This window comes from Ascaphus truei, chromosome 3 (genome assembly GCF_040206685.1).
Source record: "Ascaphus truei isolate aAscTru1 chromosome 3, aAscTru1.hap1, whole genome shotgun sequence".
NCBI lineage: Eukaryota > Metazoa > Chordata > Amphibia > Anura > Ascaphidae > Ascaphus > Ascaphus truei.
The window spans coordinates 149,077,217-149,089,734 of NC_134485.1; positions in this window are offsets into that span (position 1 = coordinate 149,077,217).

The window sequence follows — 12,518 nt, forward strand, 5'->3', positions numbered from 1 at the left end:
AGTTGATGAAGCTAGGGCGGGCTTTTCAAAGTTGCTCTTTTCGAAATAGCAGAGCAACCGGCTTTGTTTTGAAGCTAGAAAAGCTTGGCTCGCAGAGAATAAGTCCTGTCTTTTGCGGCCAAGTTCTACAAATCAAAGTAACGGTCGTGGTCAGGATTTCTTGCTGAAAACAGTTCCAGCACTATTGGGACTAGGTCCCAGTCAGAATTTTCTGCTGAATCTGGGTCCAGGAAGTCCGGAACAAGGTTCTGATCAGGGTAAACCCTGGCAAGCAGGAGCCCAGAACCTAGGAAAGGCTAGAGCTCAAACCCCAGACCTCACTAAGTGTGCATACTTCTGTATTTTGTGTTTTGTTGTATTTCCGATGTTTTATCCAAATAGACCTCATTTTATTTCACTGCCTTGTTTTGCCTGTTGAATGATCGCAAAAATATAAATGTGTTAAAAGACCTGGAATACTGTAACAGCATGCATTGTAAAACCCTTTATAGTGTGCCATTAAATTATGAAAATATATTCACGATCAATGATGCACTGACATTGTATATGTAAGGAATCCGTTCCTTACAGAACTGTGCTGCTTCCAGACAACCTCCCCTCACATCCACCTGTGCTGGAAATTACAGCAGTTCTGCCTCGGTGCTCTCTCATTGGAGGAATGCCCTCACACCTCTCTCCTGGGATTGGCCCGCTGGCCTTCTTATACTGCTCTCTTACATTGTCTCAGTGCCAAGCAAAGTCCTTTGTCATAGGATGTAATTGTGTTTGCCACAAGCTACCTGTTTGGTCATCCTGTTCTTGTTTAATTGTTCCTAGATCTGGTTCCTGTTTTGCAAAACACACAGAACCCCTACAAGCTCATATTGAAACTCCAAAATAACCACAACATAAATATATGCGTATACGTGTCAAAGAGGAGTGCTACTGAGCATGGCAATATATATTTAAAACCAGAGACAGAACATGAAACACAGACAGAGCTCAGTGCTACATCAAATGACACAGTACAGTGCACAGTACAGTGCCTAAATATATATATCTAAATATAGATATAGATATCTTTTGAATAAAATGGTCTTTTAGTTTAACTCTTTGGCCAAAGTGTTGTAAGCCCTTGAGCCCCTCCAAGGCAGAGCACGTCCAGACCACGTGGAGTATTTAGGCACTGTACTGTTTATTTGTGTCATTTGATGTAGCACTGAGCTCTGTCTGTGTTTCATGTTCTGTCTCTGGTTTTAAATCCTGGTTCCTGTTCCCTGTTCCTGGGGCCTGCTGTGTATCTCCATTGCAGAGGCCGTGTCCTGGTACCTGTGCTGAAGCATTGGATCCCCAGCGTAATCCTTCAGCTCCATGTTCCCTGAGTCCTGCTGCCTTTTCCCATAGTAGAGGCCTGCCTTCTGAGTCCTGAGGTCTGCTGCTCTCTCTCCTTGCAGAGGCCTGTTTTGGACTCCTGTGCTGAAGCACTGGTTTGCCAGTGCTGTCCTGCGGTGTGCCTAGTCCGGTCTGCCTTCTCCCTTTGCGGTGACTCGTACCATGGGTCGTTCCTGCTCCTCGCGCAGAGGGAACTCCTGCGCTGCTGCTGCTTCTATGCTGAAGCGGAGCACACCTGACTTTCCGTTGTCGAACCCCTGCTTGGATATCGATGTTGCTACTGTCTCCAACCCTGACCCTGCTATGAATGACTACGAACTGCGCAATCCAGAACTGGCTGCATTGCTTAAGGTCGGTGTATTCATATCCCCACCTCAGCCATCCGGTCCCGGTTTGTGGCGAGCATGTCCGTTACAGTATGCTCGGCCGCACAAACTCGGACCGTCCTGTGGTGAGGGTGGGGATGCTCATGTCTGAAATCTTGTCTGCAGACCGGTACCTGTTTGAAATAATGCCCCGCCTGAAACCCTGTGCCTGTTTAAAGGTTTAACTCCATCTGAAAGTCGGCTCTGTAAAGGATTCCTTATTAAGGCCCTGGAACTTAGACGGTTAAAACAGACCCTGCTCTCCAGTCTTCCTTCTCCTGACTCCTCTGCGATCTGGGAAAAGGTGGATCCCGTGCAAATGGTGCAGGCTCAAAGTGCGCTGCAAGAACTACTGTATCCCTAGGTTTGGATCGGTGCATAAAACAGCATGACCCTCTCCTTGCCAGCTAAGCTGTTACTGGAAGGTTCCCCAGTGATACTAGTCCTGTTGCTAAACCTTTGGAGGGGTCTCCTTCTCCTGAAAATTACCAAACTGATTTTTTCCCTCTTAAACCAAAAAAAGAGTTTGCCACGGTGCCTAGTCCTGATTTAACCTTCCTTTGCTCAGACCCCGAGGATTTGCCTGATTTAACCCTACTAGTCAGCTCTGTGAGGCTCCCATTGTAAATCCCTGTATTCCGCAAGCCAATGTTATGTACCTAGGGCCAGAGGCTGAATCCCCTATGTCCCCAGTTTCTGAGGCAAACTTCCCTTTCTCTGATTCTCAGGCACAGCCTGACTTAACCCTTGCTAGTTCACTGCCTCAGTTCACAAGCAGACTTTGCATCTTATGCCCTTCCTGAGGTACAAGTAGATGAACCTATGCCCCCAGTTTCCAAGTCAGTTCCCCTCTTCTATGACTCTCATGCACTGCATGCTTTAACACCTGCTAGTGAAACATTTGAGCCTCCCTCTGTGTATTCTTATAATCCCCACGCCAATGTTATGTTCACAGCACCAGAAGATTAACCTTCTATGCCCCCAGTTTCAAAGTTACATAGTAGATGAGGTTGAAAAAAGACATAGGTCCATAAAGTTCAGCCTATGCTAAATTTAGACAACAGATACTTTATCCTATATCTATACTTACTTATTGATCCAGAGGAAGGCAAACAAAAAAACCCAGAGTCATATCATCCAATGATATCTCATAAGGGGAAAAATAAATTCCTACGTGACTCCAAGAATTGGCAATCGGATTAATCTCTGGATCAACATCCTTTCCATGTATACTTATTTGGTATATCCCTGTATACCTTTCTCATCTAAAAATATGCCCAACCTTTTTTTGAACAAATCTATTGTATCTGCCATCACAGTCTCCATGGGTAATGAATTCCACTTTTTAACTGCCCTTACTGTAAATAACCCTTTCCTTTGTTGCTGGTAAAATCTCCTTTCCTCCAACCTTAAGGGATGGCCCAGAGTCCTTTGTACTACCCATGGGATGAATAGTTCTTTTGAAAGCTCCTTATATTGTCCCCGAATATATTTGTATATAGTTATCATATCCCCTCTGGGAAGCCTCTTTTCTAATGTAAATAAATCTAATTTAGCTAGCCTCTCCTCATAAGTTAGATTGTCCATCCCATTTATTAATTTGGTGGCTCTTCTCTGCACTCTCTCTAGTTCCATAATGTCTTTTCTTAGGATTGGTGCCCAAAATTGTACTCCATATTCAAGGTGTGGTCTTACTAATGCTTTGTAAAGGGGCATAATTATGTTTACTTCCCTTCCATCCATTGCCCGTTTGATGCAAGATAAGATCTTGTTTGCCTTTGCAGGTACTACATGACTTTGGGCACTATTGCTAAGCCTGCTGTGTACAAGCACTCCTAAATCCTTCTCCATCAAGGATTCCCCCAATATATCTTCATTTAATTTGTAAGTCGCCTTTTTATCAGTCAGATTCCCTTTTTTCTGACTCTCAGGCAATGCCTGTGTTAACCCTTGTTAGTTCTCAACCCCTAGGGTTAATAGCAGACGTTGCACATTTTGCCTCCCCTGAGGTTCTAGTTGCTGAGCCTATGGAGTTCCATTGTTTTCACCCCACTGTCCCAGTTAAAGTTCCCGTTGCCGAGCTCCCTGAAACTTTTTCTGAAACATTGCTCCCACTTAAAAGTTATGTTCATATATCTGCTTTAGCTATTTGCCAACACACAGATTTCCCCCTCTCTGAGACTTTACTTACATCTCCCGTTACTCAGAGAGTTGAAACCCCTGCCTCAAAGTCCAAACCCCTTTCCACAGAGCCTACCCTTGCTATTGGCTCCCATGATACTTCTTCCCAAGTGACCACTTCAGAGATCAGCATATCTGTTATTGTTCCCTTAGCACAGTCTGAGCCTTCCAGTCCTGTATGTGAGGATCAGGTTTCCAAATCTGTGTCCCCTTCTGCACCTTCCCTTTTAAGCCCTCAGTTACCTCTCACTGTATCTAACAGTACTCCAGCACCCCCTGAGTTAATCTGTGTCACTGCTAAAATTCTTGATGTAGAAGCAGGTTGTCCTTCCTCGGATCCTTTTATGGTATGTGTTATGCCTATTCCCAATGCTAAGATCCCTGCTTTTAAAGGTGACTTCCCTCGTGTGCCTGTAATACCCAGAACTCCCATGATTGATTCTGAGACTCCTGCCAGGAAGGTCCCCAGTGGATCAGATTCTCCTACTCCAGATTCTCAAACACCCACTTCAGTGACTAGCAAACATTTTAGCAATGTTTCCACACTGTTAAATATACATAGTTCTGATTTTGCCATGACAAGTACCCCTGCTGCTAGAACCCCTACAGTTTTGGATAAACCCCCTTCAGTCTCTCAAGTTTTTGCTATGCAGACTCCCCCAGGTACTGACTTACTGATTACTGACCCCCTGACTCCCACTTCAGAGATTAGCGCAATATCCTCTGATTTAATTGAAGAGCCTAGTTCAGTTTCTGCCACTTCACAATCACCCACTTCTGAGACAAGTACTATATCCTCTGATTCCATTGAAGAGTCGGATCCAGTTCCGGTCACTTCCCAATCATCCTCATCTGAGACAAGCACCATGTCCTCCGATTTAATTGAAGTGTTTGGTCCGGTTTCTGCTATTTCCCAACCACCCATTTCAGAGACAAGCACGATGTCCTTGGACCCCATGTAAACACCCAGTCTGGCCCCTGCGACTCCTCAAGTACTGTCGGCAGTGTCCAGTATACCTTCCACGGACTCCGGTGCTGTACTTAGAATAACCACTGTTGCTGTTCATCCCCTCAGTTCAGGAACAAACTGTTTCTCCACTGATTATCCCGCAGCGTCTGTGATAACCAAGAATGACTTTAAGCTCCTCACTGCTGAGAACCGCTTTTTTCTTCCTATCTCCCCTATAACTCCACGCTTAGCCTTAGAGTCTGGGATTCCGACTCCTCAGATAAAAATGTCTCTCGCTAATTTTCCCACAGTATTCGAGGCATCCGTTACAGACTACATGTCCGTTACTACGAACTCAGGGTTATCTCACTTGGAACTTTCGGTAATACCCGGTGTTTTCTTTAGTTTCAAAAGACCCAGTGTTCAAGATGGAGTTATACGTCACTGATTTTTCCACAATTGTTGGGTTACATATCCTGTCCTACATACACTGTCCTATTCCTGCCACAAGCCTAGGCTTACAGTACCTCTCAGGAAGGTTTCTGTAGCTACCAATTCAGAGGACCCTGTATTAAAACAGTTGTATTCTACACTGATTTTCCAAGAGAAGAAAAAAGTGTGGGCACCTCGCTCTATAACCCCTTGGTAAGGTAACTGCGTGCCACCTAGGAGGAGATTGAGTATTAACTAGATAGGTGTACTTCAAAGACAAAGTGCACTAAAGGATCCCTATTGATGGCGCACTGCAGACCTATTTTATGTAATAACAAGGTCAAAATTAGCTATGTATCCGTAAATTAAAAATATAATTTATTAATATAGTTAAGCTAATAATAAAAATAGTTATATATCCATAAGGAAAGGATCTATAACTATGAATTTATTCCCTCCATATAGCAATCCAAATGTAATTAATGTTGGTACAAATGATCATAAGTATAGATATTGTTGATAGAGAAATAATGTCTCTTAGTTACTCTCTAGTGATATATAATGAAAAAACTCCCACCTAAAATAGAGATATATAATAAAGTGAAATCCCTTAAACCTCTAAATAGTTTTAAGTAGGAATGTGCTGCTCAAATAAAGGAATTAAACCTTCAGTGTGTATACATAAGGTGACAGAATTAGGCAGTGTATCTAGCAGTATAGAGCAAAACTGCTGATATCAATGTGATCATACATATAGTGAACCATATATTTGTTAATTCCTTCGAATAGGATTCAGTGTAATAAAGTGCGCATGCGCATGATACTCCGTGATACCTGTCCTATATGCCAATCTCTAATTACGTAGTAGATGGCAGTGGGAGAAAAGCTTATGATCATGATTCTAATCAATATACAGACAGACCCCACCTTAGAAGGAATGAGATGCCTTGCTGGGAAATCCCCCTCTGAGTCTGACAAGGAGCGGGTATACTGGGATACAGGGAAACTGTACCTAATAGCAAACAGGAACCCTGGGCAATGGACAGGCAGTTGGTAGTGCCTGAGGAATTTTGGGGCCAGTTACTAAGGATAGCTCATGAAATACCACTAGCAGAACACTTAGAGATGACCAAGACCAAGGCACAATTAGCTCATACACTGGCGACACACTTTATTCGAGCTCGGCTAGTCCCACGAATTCGGGTATACCCGGGTGTATTGAGGTTTGTGACTGTTTTCTGCCCGAGTGCATTGAGGTATTTTCAGGCAGGGATTGAAGCATTTTATTCCCGCTGGCTGCAATACTGCACAGTATATATATATATACTGCATTACAATTCATGAATTTATGCCATCTGGTAGACACGCGAAGCATTGCAGCCTATTAAATCCTAATCATTATCATTTAACAGATCAGCCGCCCGTCAGCCAGGCATGAACCCAGGCTGGGAAGGCAAACGCAACGGGGCTTGTCAGAGGTGAGGAGCGGCGCATTCCAGGTATCTGCCAGGTACATACTGGGTATTTGCTCGAATAAAGTGTGTCGGTGCAGTAACTTTTACTGGCCTAACCTGGGTACAGATGTGGCAGATTACTGTTGCACCTGCCATACATGTCAAATGGTGGAGAAGACTGGGGACACCGGTCGTGCCCCCCAAGTCCCTCTTCCCATCATAGGGGAACCCTTTGAGCGCATAGCAGTAGACATGGTGGGTCCTCTAGCTATCCCCAGTAGCTCCGGAAAGAAGTATATCCTTACTGTGGTGGATTATGCCACGAGATACCCCGAAGCCATAGCCCTCACCTCCATACGGGCAGACAAGATTGCCAATGCTTTACTAGGCATTTTTTCTAGGGTAGGATTCCCTAAGGAAATGCTCACTGACCAGGGCACCCAATTTATTTCCAATCTAATGTAAAGCCTCTGTGAAAAAATACAGGTAGAGCAGCTCAAATCCAGCCCTTACCACCCTCAAATCAATGGCCTGTGTGAAAGATTTAATGGGACCCTTAAACAAATGCTTAAAACCTTTGTGGAGTCTCAGGGGAGAGACTGGGAGCGATTCCTGCCCCACCTCCTGTTTGCGTACAGGGAGGTGCCGCAGGCATCCACTGGCTTCTCTCCCTTTGAGCTACTCTATGAACGCAGGGTCCGGGGCCCGCTTAACTTGATCCAGGAAGAGTGGGTGGGAAAATGAAACACCCCGGAAACGTCTGTAGTGGAGTATTTCCTCAAGTTTCGGGATAAGATGCAGAAATTAATGGGGTTGGTCAAGGAGAACCTGAAGGATGCCCAAAGCAGTCAGAAGCACTGATCACTGATTCCGGGCTTTATCTTCTCTACTGGTCCAGCTGCAGAAAACAACAAGGGCAAGTATATACTTTCTCTTTTTTCGTTACACAATATCCTATAGGCGTTAACACTAGCCAGAATAAATAGGGAGCGCCCCAGTCTTTTCCTTTTTTACACTGCCAGGGAGAGAGTATATAACATAGGGCAGAAGGTGTTGGCACTAATTCCTCTGCGGCAGAATAAACTTCAGGCTGCCTGGGAGGGGCCATTCACGGTGCTACAGCGCCTGAACGATGTAAATTACGTTGTGGCCCGAGGGGACGGTCGGAAATGACAGAAGGTGTATCATATAAACATGATTAAAGCCTATCATGAACGAGTGGCCTCAGTACTAGCTGTATGTGGCCTGCCAGAGGGCGACCCGGACGCTTACCCTTTGCTTGACTTGTTAGCTGCAGCCAAATGGGGCGGGTCAGTACAAGAGGCTGCTGTCAGTGAGCAGCTCACTGAGTCTCAGAGGGATCAGCTGTACATCATGCTGAAATCCTTTGAGCCCATATTTACAAGGAGGCCAGGGAGAACTCACTTAGCTACACATGCTGTAGATATCGGGACTCAACCCCTTTCCCCCCTCAGACAGACCACCTACAGAGTCTCCCTGGAAGTTCAGCAGGACATAAAGAGGGAGATATCAGACATGCTAGAGCTGGGAGTAATTAAAAAGTCCCATAGCCCATGGGCCACCCCAGTAGTCCTAGTACCCAAAAAAGATGGGACCACCAGATTCTGCGTTGACTATAGGAGGTTAAACCTAGTGACTGTGTTTGGCGCGTACCCCATGCCCAGGATAGATGAGCTGTTAGACCAGCTGGCGGGTGCCAGCTACTTAACGATTATGGACTTGAGCAGGGGGTACTGGCAAATTCCCATGAGGCAGGAGGCTCAAGAACGATCTGCGTTTATCATCCCCTTTGGTTTATATGAGTTTCAGGTCATGCCCTTTGTGATGAAAAATGCCCCTGCCACCTTCCAGCGACTCGTGAATCAACTGTTGGAGGGCCTAGAAGGAAGTGCTGTAGCGTATCTCGATGATATTGCAGTATTTAGCCCCTCTTGGGCTGAGCACCTCATACACTTGGCAGAGGTACTCAATCGCATTAAAGCGGCAGGGCTAACCAACAAACCAGCGAAATGCCAGCTGGGTATGACTGAGGTACAGTATCTAGGGCACCGGGTAGGGGGGGGGACCCTGCGTCCAGAGCCTAGCAAGGTGGACGCCATTACTGCTTCGCCCACACCTAAGACTAAGAAACAGGTGCTGTCCTTTTTAGGGACTGCTGGGTACTACAGAAAGTTTGTCCCTCACTATAATACCCTGGCAAAACCGCTGGCTGACCTAACCAAAGGGAAACTGCCCCTAGTGGTGACCTGGACTCCTAACTGTGAGAAGGCCTTCACTGCCCTGAAAACCTCTGTTGCTAACTCCCCTGTGTTACAGGTCCTGACTTCACTAGAAGGTTTATAGTACAGACAGATGATTCAAACTATGGGCTGGAAGCAGTCCTTAGCCAGTTTGATGGCCAGGGAGAGGAGCACCCAGTTGTGTACCTGAGCAGGAAACTGCTGCCTAGGGACGTAGCATATGCCACCATAGAAAAGGAATGTCTGGCCATAGTGAGGGCCCTGAAGAAGCTGCAGTCTTACCTGGATGGACATAGTTTTACTGTAATCACTGACCACAACCCCCTTAGTTGGTTAAACTGAGTGGCTGGGGAAAATGGAAAATTACTGAGATGGAGCCTAGCTCTTCAGCAATACACTTTTACGGTTCAGTTCAGGAGGGGTAAAGAACATGGTAACGCTGATGGCTTGTTGCGCCAAAGATGAAGGCGATAGTCATGTGAGCACGGGGAATGGCTTGTAGGCCATCCCCCTTCGCTCATTTTAAGGAGGGAGGTGTCATGATAATGTCATGAAGTAATCAATATTTTTAATCTCTCTGGGGCTTAAGGGGTTAATAAGCTACAGTTTTAGGAAAAAGTATTCTATAGAAGGGGTGGACTCTGCTGTCTGACCTTTAACCAGTTTTCAATCCAGGTGCATATACTGCACCGACACACTTTATTCGAGCAAATACCCAGTATGTACCTGGCAGATACCTGGAATGCGCCGCTCCTCACCTCTGACAAGCCCCGTTACGTTTGCCTTCCCAGCCTGGGTTCATGCCTGGCTGACGGGCGGCTGATCTGTTAAATGATAATGATTAGGATTTAATAGGCTGCAATGCTTCGCGTGTCTACCAGATGGCATAAATTCATGAATTGTAATGCAGTATATATATATATATACTGTGCAGTATTGCAGCCAGCGGGAATAAAATGCTTCAATCCCTGCCTGGAAAATACCTCAATGCACTCGGGCAGAAAACAGTCACAAACCTCAATACACCTGGGTATACCCGAATTCGTGGGACTAGCCGAGCTCGAATAAAGTGTGTCGCTAGTGTATTATTACTGAGTCCAATTTTCTTGATTTTGTACACCAACCTCGTGTGAAACCGTATCAAAAGCCTTTGCTTTACAGGAATTTGTACATGCTTTACCATCTTACATCAGAGACAGCAATGACCTTCTGGAACAGTTAACCAATATTGAGTGGAAGGGGGGCCACATCTGGGTCACACTGGATGTGACCTCCCTATACACGGTCATAGAACATGACCATGGGATGGCGGCTGTCAGACATCACTTAGATCACTCCACACTGTCACTTACTCAAAACACTTTCATTCTAGATTGTATTCACTTTTTATTGACTCACAATTACTTTTTGTTTGATGGGTCTTTTTACCTCCAAACACGTGGAACCGCAATGGGTACCAGCTTTGCTCCCTCTTATGCCAACCTGTTTCTGGGTTGGTGGGAGTCGGTCCACGTGTTTGGAGCTAACAACCCCTATCGACATTTTATCACTTTTTATAGGCGGTTTATAGATGATTTAATTTTTATTTGGGATGGAGGGGTTGACTCACTTTTATTATTTATAGATCACCTCAACACAAACAATTTCAATTTAAAATTCACGTACACGTATGATTTTCATCATATTCAATATTTGGATTTATTATTATTTATTAATATGGATATGATGATCTGCTCTGATGTATATAGAAAGGAAAATTCACGTAACACTTATTTGAGAGCTGACAGCTGCCATCCCAGGTCACTCTTAAATTCCATCCCAAAGGGACAATTAATTCGATTGCGACGAATATGCACTAATCATGAGGATTTTCTAATTCAATCTAATGAACTTCTAAATAGATTTGAAAAAAGAGGATATTCCAAAAACGTTCTCCAGAGGTCATTCGAGGAAGTTGCAGCAATGAATAGGGTTGAACTTTTGGATAAACAAAGAGAAAGAAAAACAAATAAAAACAATAACACTTGGGATAAAGATGGCCCTGTTTTTGTGACTCAGCATAACACACAAGTTAAAGAAATAAAAAACATAGTAAAAAAACACTGGAATGTTTTGTCAGCTGACCCTTTACTCAAAAAAGTACACTCTGAAGGCCCACGCTTTGTTTTCAAAAAGGCAAAAACAATTGCTAATTATGTAACTTGAAGCTTGTTTACCCCCACATGTATCACACATAGGGAAAATCTCCCAAAAGGATGCTTTAAGTGCCTTAATTGTATTTCATGTGGTTACATGGAGCCCTCATCCGAATTCACATCATTCAGCACGGGAAAGAAATTTCCTATCACCTCATTCATCAATTGTAATGCCACATTCATAGTCTATCTTTTGGACTGTGGATGTGGCAAACAATATGTCGGACGTACATCACGTACCTTGAAAACAAGGTTGAGGGAACATATTAGACTGATTAGACTTGGGGACCTAACCCATCCAGTGTCTCATCATTTCTCAACATGTAAAAAGGGAGACCTAAAACAACTTAAATATAGAGGAATAGAACACGTACCAAAATCTCTAAGGGGAGGAAACAGGCTAGAAACATTAGACAAAAGGGAACTTTACTGGATATTCACCTTAAACACCAGAATACCTCATGGTTTAAATACAGAGTGGGATCTGGGCCCATTTCTAACGTGATTTCCTCCCTATGCAATCCCTTTTTGGCAAACCTTCTCAGTATTAACCAAATAGAAAATCTAATTAACTTATGTATTAGTATACAATATTGGTCCTTGATATATGCAACTTCTTTACTTGATATAGCAATCTCGTTTCGGAGTCTGGTATTGAGAATCAAAATCCCTCCCCCCTTTTTTTGATTTGCAGACTCAATTTTGTCTTCCAGTTGATACAAGTCATATTAGGTTTAACTACATTAAGCACAACTATATTGTGAATATCTTTATTGGTATTAATTGTTAACATTTATGTGAACATATGTAGACATAACAAATACATATATAGACTTGAACAACAATAAATCAAATTAAATAAAAATCGTAATGTAATACAAAGGGAATTAATTCGTGCACACAGATGCATATCATCCTCCATTTCATGTGCATCTATACTATCACTATAGATGAATCATTGGTATTGACACTCCATTAATATACATTAACAAATTCTAATGTTTTAGGTAATGTGCACTTAAATATATATATATATATATATATATATATATATATGTATATACACAATATATCATTTGGAAAAATAAAGTGCACCTGATCTTGCTCATTTAGTTTACATCTATGGAGTGTAATTTCAATGATTCACATACAAGATGCTTTTTTCATATCTGTTTTTAAAATTAACAATTTTAAACTATTACTATCATCACTGTGTCAGAATTAACTGTTTATCACCTTGTTATCAGTGTAATATATAATGTTGCTCGTGAATCCTCTTTTAAAGTAGTGTTGAATAAACCTTTTTTTAA